Source organism: Leopardus geoffroyi, chromosome X (genome assembly GCF_018350155.1).
Source record: "Leopardus geoffroyi isolate Oge1 chromosome X, O.geoffroyi_Oge1_pat1.0, whole genome shotgun sequence".
Lineage (NCBI taxonomy): Eukaryota > Metazoa > Chordata > Mammalia > Carnivora > Felidae > Leopardus > Leopardus geoffroyi.
Genome location: NC_059343.1, coordinates 19,527,291 through 19,540,141, shown reverse-complemented (window position 1 = coordinate 19,540,141; position 12,851 = coordinate 19,527,291).

Here is a 12,851-nt window from a genome sequence, read left to right as displayed (position 1 = left end):
ATTGGCTGCTGTATGACAGGTTTGTGGTGGAGTTCCAAGACTTTATCCATTAGGAGATGAAGTTAGCAAGATCTGCGTGATGTAACATCCTGCCAAAGTCAACTGTGGCTCGGGATGGGGCTCTACGCTTAGAGGATAATTGAGTATCTAGAGAGGTAGTCCAGGCAGATGCACCATTAAATGATAAGCTAATTCTTAGAGGTAATTTGCTAATGTATTTAAATGGCCTATATAATCTCACAATTTTATAATGTGTTTTTAATATTCCCATATTAACAAGGGGATACACAGATTCTGGAGGGTTGCTCAGAAAAATCCAGACTACCTGGTTGTATTTGCATTTCAGATAAACAACAAATAACCTGTCAGTAAGAATGTACCAAGTATGCTTTTGTTTAAGTATGCCTCGGATATTGCGTGGGATATACATACACTGGCAAATTAGTCATTGTTCATCAGAAATGGAAATTTAACATGGTATCTTAGATTTTGATTTGTTAAATCTACCCTAAATTTTGTGTAACTTAATTTGCTTAACAAGTGGCACGTGCACAACTCAAAGGTAGTTTTGGTAGAGTTCAAAACTTGTTCTGTTAACCTAGTATGCTGTTCCTTTTTTATTCCACTTGAATGGGTTGGGCCAGTGTGGGAGAGGCTAAGATTTGGGACATGAGTGTACAGAACTCAGAGCAGATACTGGGTTTGTATCGGCAAGATTACCCTGCATCTAATAATCTGCTAACTGACTCATTCTGTGGGCTGTGGTAGGGGTGTTGGCTGCTCTGGTTGACAGCTTGAACATTGTCATTTAGTTTTTTACACCCTTGTTTTATTATCTGTCATCCCCAACCGTTTTTTCAACTATTGAGAAATAATTTATATGCCATAAAATATACCCATTTGCTGTGTGTAATTCAGTGACTTTTAGTGAAATTACTGAGTTGTATGATTATAACCACATCTTCAGATGCTGGTAAAATGCCTTAAATAACTCTGTACATAGTTGGTTATGAAAAACTGAGATGAATCAAGTCCTATAAGGGTCTTAGGGTCTTTTAAAATCTAATTTTGTTAAAATCCACTGGATTGGTGTCTGAGGGGGGTCAGAGGTATCTGAGGAAGCTGAGATATCAGATACAACGTTCTGTACACATACATAGCATTTAGGAGGTTGGGGTTCTAGAGAGGAACACCCAAAACATGGTCCAGAAGCTACCACACTGCAGTAAAAATGGGTTGGGGAAAAGGTAGAAGCAACTGGAAATTCTGCCACCTGGTGAATAGGTGAACAAAATGTGGTATATTCAGCAATAAAAAGGAACAAATGACTGATACATGGATGCATGTTACGAATATTCTAAGTGAATGAAGTTAGGCACAAGAGGCCATATGATTGTTGTTATGTGAAGTGTCTAGAAAAGATAAATCTAAAGAAGCAGAAAGTAGATTAGTGGTTGCCTAGGGTTGGGGGTACAGGGAAGTGAAGGGAGTATGTGTAAATGACAAGAGGGATTTTATTGACTGGATGAAAATGATTGAAAACAGGATTGTGGTGATAGTTGCTGATATCCCAAAGAAGTTATCCCATTGGGTGGAATATCTCTTAAATCATGGACTACACAGGTGGCTGTTTAAATGCAAGTTAGATGTGATTACAATAACCAGCATCTAGTAGTTTTGTGCCAGTGAACTTTTAGAGCAAACTTTAAGGGGTCATTAAGTGAATCTTGCAAGTCTTGTTTGCTATAGTGCTCCCCTCCCCCCCCCCCCCCCCCCCACTGAATTAATTTAAAGAGCAGGACTGGAAGAGGCAGCAAACACCCAGGTCTGAGTGTCATAAATGGGAGTACTGGTTCAGCCACGGACTGTCTCTTGACCTCGGTCTTAGGAAAACAGTAAAGGCTTTTTGTGAAGAGTAAGTTTCATGTATATAAAAGCACACTATAAAACTTATTCAAGAGAGTTATCTTAATCCTCCTGCAGTTAGAACCTTCTGACTTATTCAACAAAATTTGAATAAAAATAGAAACCGTTTTAAGGACTAGAACTCTCATGTTTTAAAGAAAGATAATCCCTGTAAGACTCCTCAAAAGTCTGGTTTTTGGAGGTGAGTGTTCGCAGGACGTGATTTCATTGACATTTGGAAAGTCTTAATTCTCACGGCGAAGACCATTGTCCTAAAGATAAGGAAATACGTGGCGGTTCTGAGGGATATTGTTGTCAAAGAAGAAGATAGACAACATGAAGATTTTGTAGACAAACTTAGGTTAATATAATGACTGACTTTTATCTTGAGGTGTTCATAGATAATTGTGTACTATTGACAGAGTTGGAGAGATCTTACATTTGTAATGAAAAGATGGTTGTTAGTTAAAACCTAATGTCCACGGCCTACAACAAAGAGTGTTTCTTAGTTTGTGCTAGTTGAAAAATGATGCATTCTCACCATGAAAATGCTCCAAGTGCTTGGTAATCATGACTTTTTTCAATTTTAAAACAAACTTCCTGTATGGGCCACAGCCTGGAATTGTGCCAAATGTCAGCCTGAAGTGTAGTCCTCTCAGAGGAGGTCGTTGTGGGAACTGTGTCTTGGGGGACTTCCATAACTGGTGTGGATGTAGTTCTAGACGAAACCCAGCATAGACAGGGAGGTGGAGAAGAAAGAAATTCTAACCTCTATCTCACAGGTTTTTTCCTAAAGCAGAAAGTGGTATACAGAGCATTAGTGGAACAAGCTGAAGGGCATGATTCTCCAACCCTGAGTGTTTTGAGCAGGACTTTAAAAATCTAGGGGTGTCTGGGTGGTTCAGTTGAGTGTTTCATTTTGGCTCAGGTTCTTGCAGTTCTTGAGTTGGAGCCCTGCATCAGGCTCTGTGCTCACAGCTCAGCCTGCTTCGGATTCTGTGACTCCCACTGTCTCTGCCCCTGTTTGTGCTCTCTTTCTCAAAAACAAGTAAACATTAAAAAAAAAAAATCTAGGCCCCATTGGAATAAAACTTGTCTTGTAGTTGAGAAGAAATAGATAAATGCTTAAGTTAGTATTTGAAAGAAAAACAAACTTAAATAAGCTAAAGCTTTAGGAATAATCCCTAGAAGTAAAGAAATGGGCTCTGGCTCTTAATTGACAAGGGGGAGAAAAATATGAGAGAAAAAAAATCACTTTAAGGGAAGGGAGGAACCCAGAAATTAAAGTGAAGGCATGGTAAATAGAAAAAGAGTGGCAAAGTTAAGTTGAAATTCAGTAATCCTAAAAACACAAGTGGATTAAGACACTCAGTTAGGGGTGTGCCTGGAGTATAAAATCCAATTACATGCGACTTGTAGGAGAAGATATAAGAACTGCTAAGTTGAAAAATAAAGGGGTTGTCAGGATAAATAGAGTAACGCTAAGAAAACTGCCTTAGTCATACTAGACAAAATAGAAACAGGAACACAAATGTTAAAAGACCCAAAGAGCGGTGGGCATCTCACAGCGATAGGACTAATGGATGTCATGCAGCAGTCATAAGCCTAAGTGAGCCTTACCACATAGCCTAAAGATAAAGAACACAAAAACCGACAAATGACATGAAGAAATCAGCAAAAGTATAAATCCTGGTGGGAGACAGGAGCACAGTGCACCTTTCTAAGAAAATCAGTCGGGTAGAGAGGTATGTAAAAAAAAACAAATGAAACCCCCCAAAGTCTCAATAACAGAATCTTAAACATAATAAAGAATATACATTTTTCAAAGTGGACATAGGGTACTCTAAAAAACGAGATTTGTACAAGGCCCAAAGGTTAGTCTTAACTTGTGAAAACTAATCACAAACCACTTCAAGATCAAGATAAAAACAGTGAAGAAATAGATTAACCTCCTTTGAAAACTGCCTTCATTTTAAAAAGCTCAGATGGTCTCTTAAGTAAAATGCTATTTCAAATTAAAAGGTTAAAAAGTTCTACATTTTATAATAACTTGTGGAGTGCCAAAGAAGTTTTAACAGGGAGTTCATAGTCTTCCTTAAAAATGAAATGAGTTTAAGATACAACTCTAGAATAGAAATGGGCAAAAAAAAACCCAGTAAAGCCAAGAAGGAAGTCAATATAGAAAATTTAATAAAATAAAAATTGGTTTAGATCTACACAATCAACAGCTAAATCTTTAAAGAGGAATAGAGGCATATCTTTGGTGAGTGAGAAAATAAGAAAGGGCGAAAAAACAGTATTTGGAATGAAAAAAGCTAGCCTATACACATGGACACATATAGTTAGAGAAACTGGTCCATGAATTTAAACTTGCCTAGTAGAGATTTCAAAGACATATGCATATAGACACCCTACTCTGTAAATATATGTACACATGTGCACACATAATAATCCTGACCCAAGAGATAGCAAATATGAGTAAAAATTCAATGAAACAGAAAACCTGTGCTTTAAAATACACTTCTTCCTCAAAATTTAAAAAACAAGGCAGCGTTTTTTTTTTTTAAGACTTGCCATTGAGCATATTTAAAGGAAAATGCATAAAACGTTTTATATGGCTATACTACAACCACATACGGCCACCTGAAACCTGTGGGCCAGTCTTGTGAACATTGATATGAAAACCCAAATAAAAATTGGTTAGGTAGTAAAGCTGTAAAACCAAGTGGGAATTTATACCAGGAATTCAAGAATGTTTGAGACACTATAAAAGCTATCAGTGGAGTTTGCTACCTTAACAAATTAAAACAGCTGTATATATCTATTCCAATCAATGGCAAAAAAGAAAGAAAAATTAACCCATTAGTGATGAAATCTCATGGTAAATAGAAACTAAGAAGGAGTGAATATCCTAGTTTGTGTTAAGTATTCCCATTCTGGTTGGGTGTGGGAGGTCCTTAAAATTGAATACAATAGGGAAAACTCCTAAGCACTTAAGTCTGAATTTGATTATTTGTGGACTGTTGATAGAAAATCTAAGAGGATAAACCTGTAAGAGTTCAGCCAGGTTTTTTGAGAGAAGGTCAATATTAAAAAAACTAAATAAATAAACAACATGACCATATACCAGCAGCAATCAATTACAGAGCTAAGAGAAAATATCCTTTTAAGTATAGCAACAACAATACCAACTTGGTAAAACTACAAACCTAATAGGAAAATATGGGATCTCTTTAAAGAAAGATAAAACCTTATTGGAGGATATACAAATATAAATAAATGTAGATAGGAGCTACCCTACTCAGTTGGAATGCTCCATATCAAAGATGTTGACTGTCCACAAACCAATCCAGGAATATATTATTAAACCAAAAATCTCTCAGATTTTTAATGGAACCTACCAACCAGATTCTGAAATCCTTCTAGAATAGTAAATGCTCAGAAAATGTTAGTAAAAGGAACTTATCAAAGGTTAGGCCTTATCATGCAGCTATGGTAATTAGCATAGCCTGCTGTTGGTGCAGGAGGAGACAAGTAGATCAGGATCCAAATAGACAACATAGAAAGAGACGGGAGGTAGTTCTATTAAAAGTTAATGTGGAAATGATGGGTCATTCATTAAATCCCATTGCAAAATGATTATATGAGAAAAGTAGATTGCTTCCTCAGACTGTGTAGGTTCACAACCCTCTTGGAAGCTTTCTCTGTGTTATCTGAAATAGGTCCCCTCAGGCAGAGGCAGAGAGACCAAAGAAAGAGGAAGGCCAGTCCATGGTGGTGGGTTGCAGTTGTAATAATAGTAAAAGGAGTGTCCAAAGGAGGCTTTTCTGGAGCCACAGCAAAATGCATGGATCCCCACACCCACCCTCCAAATCTTAGAATTGTATAAAGATGTCCTCATTGAACTCAGTCCCATGCACCACACGGGTTTTCAACATAACATCACCATCTCAAGGCTGTGTTTTTGGAGCAGTCTCTGTGAGCCGGAAAGGCAAGCAGAAGTCACATTCCAAGGACAGCGGAGGGATGAGTAGTCTTTGAGCTCACGGATCCAGTGCCTGGGTCACAAGGCTGTCATGTCTTTTTTGATCATGTTTTCCAGCAGATTGTTGACAAAAAACAACTCCAGAGAAATTCGATGTTTAAGTAGAAAAAGAAATCTTTAAAATATTCACAAGACATTGTGAAATAACATCTTTATGTCCATGAAGAATAGAAAACATTTTAAAACACAAATGACAAAGCCTAGAAGGAAAAGAATACATTTGAGTATGTCAGGGTAGAGACTTTTAAGTCAAAGGACACTATTCAACATACAAGTGAGAGAAAGGGAACATGTGGGAGGATATTTTTCGCATATGTAACAAAGGATTAATATCCACAATGCATAAAGAGAACCCCTGTACCTCACTAGAAGGAGAAACCTGTAAGAGAAATACGAGCACAAGTGTACACAGTGAATTCAGAGAAGAAATTGAAATACTTAATACAATATCTGAAAAGTTCATCTTCACTCTTAACCAGTAAACTCATTTCCTCCTTATTAGAATGACAAGATTTAAGTCTGAAAAGCCTGAAGGTATGGGCATATGTCAACTGCTGGTGAGTGCGAACTGGTAGAGCCCTTTTGAAAAGGCTTTTGCCACCATGAGTTGCATGTATCAAATGCCTGTACCCTACTGACCTAGGGGTTCTGCCCTGGGTGCGTGCCCTGCACACTCAGCCTGCTGCCCAAGTAGGGTACAAGGATGTTCAGTTGGTCTCAATCTTACTTATGTGGACAAAATATAAGAAACCCTGTAAATATCTGTCAAGAGAAAAGTAAATATATAAAATGTGGTCTCTCCACAAAATGCAGTAACAAACTGTAGATACAGAATATAGAAGTAGGTCTCTCTGTACAGTGTGGTCAGATGCTCAAAAGACATGCCTTCCAATGAACTGGTAATGGTTGCTCAGTGAAAGGGGAGACGCATATTGTGGTTAAGCTGGAGGTCTAAGGGGATTTTGGTTTTATTTATATGTGTGCGTGTGCATGTTTAAAAAAAGTATATATATAATTTGGGCATCGTGAAAGTACGTATGCATAGGGAAAAATGCAAAACTCAAGCTAGATTGAATTTAGGAACTTCCTTTCTTTGAATGGTGTCATTTGAACTCAACACTCTGTAAAGAAACAGATATTAATTATTTCTATGTTCCAGATGAGAAGAAGGAAGCTTAGGGTGCCTTATGACATGTGTAGGAAGCATTGTGGTTCAGAGAAGACCCCAGGCTTTTTTCCTGCGCTCACAGTACCCTCTTCCCTGAAATTGAGTCATTCATTTTTGCCAGCCATGGAGTTGGGTTTCATCTCTACTCTCCTGCAGTTTCCATCACAGTGGGGTATCTGAGTAGGCCTGTGTTTATAGAAAGGAACGAAGTTGAGTTCCCAGTGAAGAGATTAAACTTCTAGCCCCCTTTTTTCCTCCAACCGGTTTCCACCAACAAAATGGTTGGCAACAAACAGTGGTTGATAAAAACAAAACAAAACAAAACAAAACAAAAAACAAAAAACGCAAAAAAACCCCAAAATGTGCCTGGTTTCTCGTTATGCTTTATTTTGCCAGACTTCAAAATATCAGGAAAAATGTGCTAATCACTAACTAACATTGATGAGATTTGGCACATGATAGGGCTATTATTTAAAAAAAATTTTTTTTTAATTTTTTTTTTCAACGTTTATTTATTTTTGGGACAGTTACAGACAGAGCATGAACGGGGGAGAGGCAGAGAGAGAGGGAGACACAGAATCGGAAACAGGCTCCAGGCTCTGAGCCATCAGCCCAGAGCCCGACGCGGGGCTCGAACTCACAGACCGCGAGATTGTGACCTGGCTGAAGTCGGACGCCCAACCGACTGCGCCACCCAGGCGCCCCTAAAAAAAATTTTTTTAATGTTTATTTGTGAGAGAGTGAGACAGAGTGTGAGCGGGGGAGGGCCAGAGAGAGGGAGACACAGAATCCGAAGCAGGCTCCAGGCTGTGAGCTGTCAGTACAGAGCCTGTCACGGGGCTTGAACCACTAACCATGAGAACATGACCTGAGCCAAAGTCAGACACCTAACCGACTGAGCCACCCAGGCGCCCCAGTGCTATTATTTTTAAGAAGCAATTACAGTTGCCTCAAGGAGAAAGCAAGGAAAGAGGAGACAAGCTAGGGCTTCTATTACTAGATGGCAAAATCACCTAAGGAAAAGAGAAGGTGGCTGGTTGGTTACTATGATTAACTCTTGTGTGAGGTATTTCTTACTCACATTTGAGTCTGATCACCCTCAGTAGAAAGCGTATATGTTTTTATCAGAAGAGGAAAGCCTTCTAGAAAGAGTCTGCACTTGTTTTTGTTTTTCTCATTGCAGGCAAAATTGTATATGTGAAAGAACTTTTTAAAATGTTACAGGGCATTTAAAATAATAACTTTGATTGGTAAGAAGTTTTCTCTAACTGTATATTGTTGGAACGAAGACCTTGGAACTGAAAGAAAAAGGACAGAGCTTAAGTGAATTTTGAGTTTGCTAATGTTTCAGTGGAATATAGATCTACCTATAATGTTACTTCTTTGTGAATAAGGGATATGTTTTCACACGGGGTTTTCCCACAGTATTAGCATATCAAAAGTTTTAGACCCCAGAAAATATTTGAGGAGAAAACAAATATTAGTGTGTTAGCTTCTTACTATAAGTACTTTAATGAAAGATTTTTCATCTGTAACATTTGGCAGAGACAAGTGGCCAGAAAATAAGTTTGATATGAGAGGATAACTCAGCGGCCATGAGTTCAGTTAAATATAATTTTGATTTCAATCTAACTGACTACTTATGATACATGGAAAAAGTGATATATAATCTGTGGCATGAGCCAAGACTTGGCAATGAATAATACATGGTGCCTTATAAATTTAAAAGAAGTATATTTAATAAGAATATAAAATTTAGAGTAGAGAGAAGTACTGTATTAGCATCCTGCACAAAGTGATTAAAAAAAAGGCCATCTCATGAATAAAGTAATGAAAAGTGAGAGAAAAATTGTAAGGTATAACCTGGAATGATCATTTTTTCCCCAAACTATCAGAAACATTCCAGTTTTTCATTTATTTGTCTTGATATTCGCAAACAGGACATTTTGAGGTGCATCATTCATAGAGATTACCTGTGAGGGGGAGTTAATTTTTGCTGAGTAACTCATTTGTTAGTAATTGTGTTTTGTTTTTTGTTTTTTGTTTTTTTTTTTTTGAGTGGCTGCTCTGTTTTCAAGTGAAATTGGAGGTCAAAAGTGAACAAGATGGCGTCCCCCAGTCCCACAGGAGCTCTGCCCTAGCAGGGGGAGTTTTTACAGATACAAAAGGCTATAATTCAGTGTGATAAACATAAATACCATGGCTTTTATGGCTTCCCCACTTAAAAAGAACAACTAATGAAAGCCAACTCTGAAGCATCCATTTTACTTAAAGCCCCAGTTCCTTAGTTTTGCATTCCCAATCCTTCTCCTATATCTACTGCTTTAGAGTTTCTCTCCCAATACCCTACTTTACCTCCCATGGATTTTCCCCTCTCTTTAGCCTCCTTCTCAACACACGAACTTTTCTTTAGCCATAGTAATTCCCTCATCATTCTCAGAACATAACTTTCCCTTTCATATATGTATGACTTTGCACATGCCTCTTCTCTCCACCCAACTCCCACCTTCAATCCCAGTGAGCGCCTCCAGTTTTTTCAAGACTCCCCTCAAACGCCACCTCCTCTGAATCCTTCCCTGGCTTCTCATCTTGGTTATAGCAATAATCTCTATGAATTATAGTTTTTTATTTGTCTGCTGTCTTCACTGGGCAGTGAATCCAGGAGGGCAAGAATCATTTTTTTAAACAGTGTTTGGCATGCAGTGAGAGCTTAATAAATACGTTACTGAATGAATAAATGAGTGCGATAATGGAGTATACAGAGGGCTTAGGATGAATTCTGTCAAGCTTTGTACCCGAGATCATGCAGCAGACGCCTGCACTACCTAAAAATTCTCTCTCAGTTGGGTTTCAGGATAATGGATTTGGCATCACTGTGGTAATAGGTGTCAAAAACTGAAGGGCCTGAGGTTTTTCCCTGCTTGCAAGCTAACAGCTGAGCCAGCCACAGTTTCATGGATGCTGAAAGCAGTATCAGGTTCCTTAGTCAGAGACAAGGGACCTTACTACTCACGATACAATTGTCAGTGTCAGCTTCGTGTTTGTGTTAGTTACTTCCAGTCTCGTGGAGGTGATGCAGAAGTGGGCCTGGGTGGATGTTGCACACACGGTGTGTTTATAACCCAGGTTAGGAGCTCTGAGCATAGGAAACACAATCTTTTAAAGGGGACTGTTGGCAAACTTGCCCAGCCTTTGCCCCATGGGGATAAGGTACCTTTATTATCCTGGAGAGCAAACACATCTATCTGCCTTCTGCTCTGGAGGGAAACATTGTATCCATCTGCCAAAGCAGTTTGCTTTCTAGGTCCAGGGCTAGGGTAAGGCAAGTGAGGAGCCAAAGTATAACATTTAAGAGGATGGTCACTCTCCAGTGCTGGTCCTGCACTTGCACAACCCTTGGGGTGAGTGTCCGTCTGAGTTTGGAACCCTAGGTGCCACGTTTGCTTCTTTCTAGTCCTGGCTATGTGATCCACAAATAGCCTTGAAGAGATACTCTGGAACAAAAGCTGTAAATGCCTCTGCTCAGAAGACCTGCCAGAATGTGAAATACACATGGAGAATTGTTTCCAAGCCATAAGTAATTCCCTGGTTATAAATGCATGATATTAAGTGTCTTTCACCTCTGTACTTGCTAACAGAGCCTCTGATGCTAATACCTTGGAAATGGCTGAGAAAATCCTTAGTTTTCAAAGATAGGCATACATTTCAAAGTTCTCATAGGATCCAGCCATAGATAATCATCTAATAGCAATGAAAGTGTATGTCCAGGGTGCCTGGGTGGCTCAGTCGGTTATGTGTGCGACTCTGGTTTTTTGAGTTCATGAGATTAAGCCATGTATCAGGCTCTGTGCTGGGCATGGAGTCTGCTTAAGATTCTCTCTCACCCTGGCCCTCTGCCCCTCACATGCATGTGTGCACTCTGTCTCAAAAAAGAAAGTACATGTCCATACAAAGACTTGTACTTGAATGTGTATAGCCACTGTATTTACTGCTAGTAAAAACCAAATATCCATCAACAGGTGAATGGATAAGAAAAAATACGGTATGTCCATATAATACTCAGCAACTTAAAGGAATGGTATATTGATATATTAAAAAAAAACATAATGGATATCAAAATGATTATACTGATGGAAAGAATCCCAAAAAAATCTATCTTCATCCATCTATACTTTGATTCCATTTATGTACAGTAAGAAATGAAAATATATAGTGACAGAAAGCAGGTCAATAGATAAAAAAAAGACGGGAAACGTTTAAAGGTGTTGGAAATGTTCATTGTCTTGTTGATGATTTCATGAGTATTTACACATCAGAATGTACCATGTTGTCCACTGAAAACATGGACAGGTTATTGTGTGTCAACCATACCTAAATAAATCTATTTTTTTAAAAGCTATTTTAGGTTCAGAAATAAAGGAAGCGTTGATGCTTGACCTGCCACCAGGTTCAGAGGAGAGGTATTTTACGTGATACCTGACAGTGTCTTACATGTAGTCTGTACTTTCTCAACTTGCATTCCGAGGGAAATTTTTAAGAATTGAAAGGTAATATGTAAAAAAAAAAAAAAAAAAAAAAAAAAAGACAGGAGCCCATGGGACCCATAAAGGGGCTCTCAGCCATGCATAGCTTGTGTGAGTCAGCACAGTCAGATTGCTTTTCTCCTAATATGTACCTGAGATCACTGTCGGAAATAATAGGCCCTGGGGTGGGGTGTAGATCACTTAGGCAATATGAAGCAGGAGAGAAAAAGTCTGAGTTGGAGCTTAGGATCACAAAAAAATGTGTGTATTCTAGAAAGCAGTAGAGAGGGAGATAGAAGTGGAGATGTGTTAGGATAACTCATGGGAATAAGTTGTTCCATGACACAGGCATCTGATGATTATTTCGTGGATGAATGGACAAGTGGATGAATATTGCCTTGGGCTGAGGAGATGCCCTTCCCTTTGCATATTTACATAAGTAGATTGGTTGGATTTTCTACGGAAAGTAAATTCTAACTTTCAGACAACTGACTAACCAAAAACTACTTATGTACCAGCCTGTTGGTATACTAGACACTATTTCCTGTTAATCATAATCAACATGAATTGTGCTGTGTTCTAAGACCTGTACCATTTTGAATCATGGGAATCCATCCATAGAAAATGGTCACTCTTCTTAAATGTTAAGAAGCAGTCATCTAAGCAACATTTAGAACTAAAAAACTAAGCTGGATTTTTGGAAGACCAATTCTCAACTGTGTTTCAGAAAAGGGAAGAGTTTACTTTGGGTTGAACTTCTTGGATGAAGTTGGATATGAGCGCGGTGTTGGAGGATAGATTGTAATTGGATTGGCAAAAGATGAGGAAGAGGGCATTCCAAGAACAAAGACTTGGGAGACAACCAGTTTGACTTGAGTTGAGTGAGCATGTTTGTTAAGGATGGGTGGGCATATGGAGACCAAGTTAGTAAGGATATGGAAAGCCAAGCAGAAGAGTTTAGATGTTACCAATAGATGACCAGGAGCCTGTGTAGGTTGCATTCATTTACAAGTAACACAGAAGTGACTTTAACAAAAAAGGTTTTCTTTACTTACAGAAGATGCCTAGTGATGCAATCAGGGAACCAGTCCTGAGCATGCTGGCCTTATGTTCTCAAGGTTTTCATGTCATTGTCATAAGATGGCTGCTTTAGCTTTAGGCATCACTTGTACATTCATGCTGGGGAAAAAGGGGAACATGGTTTACCTGC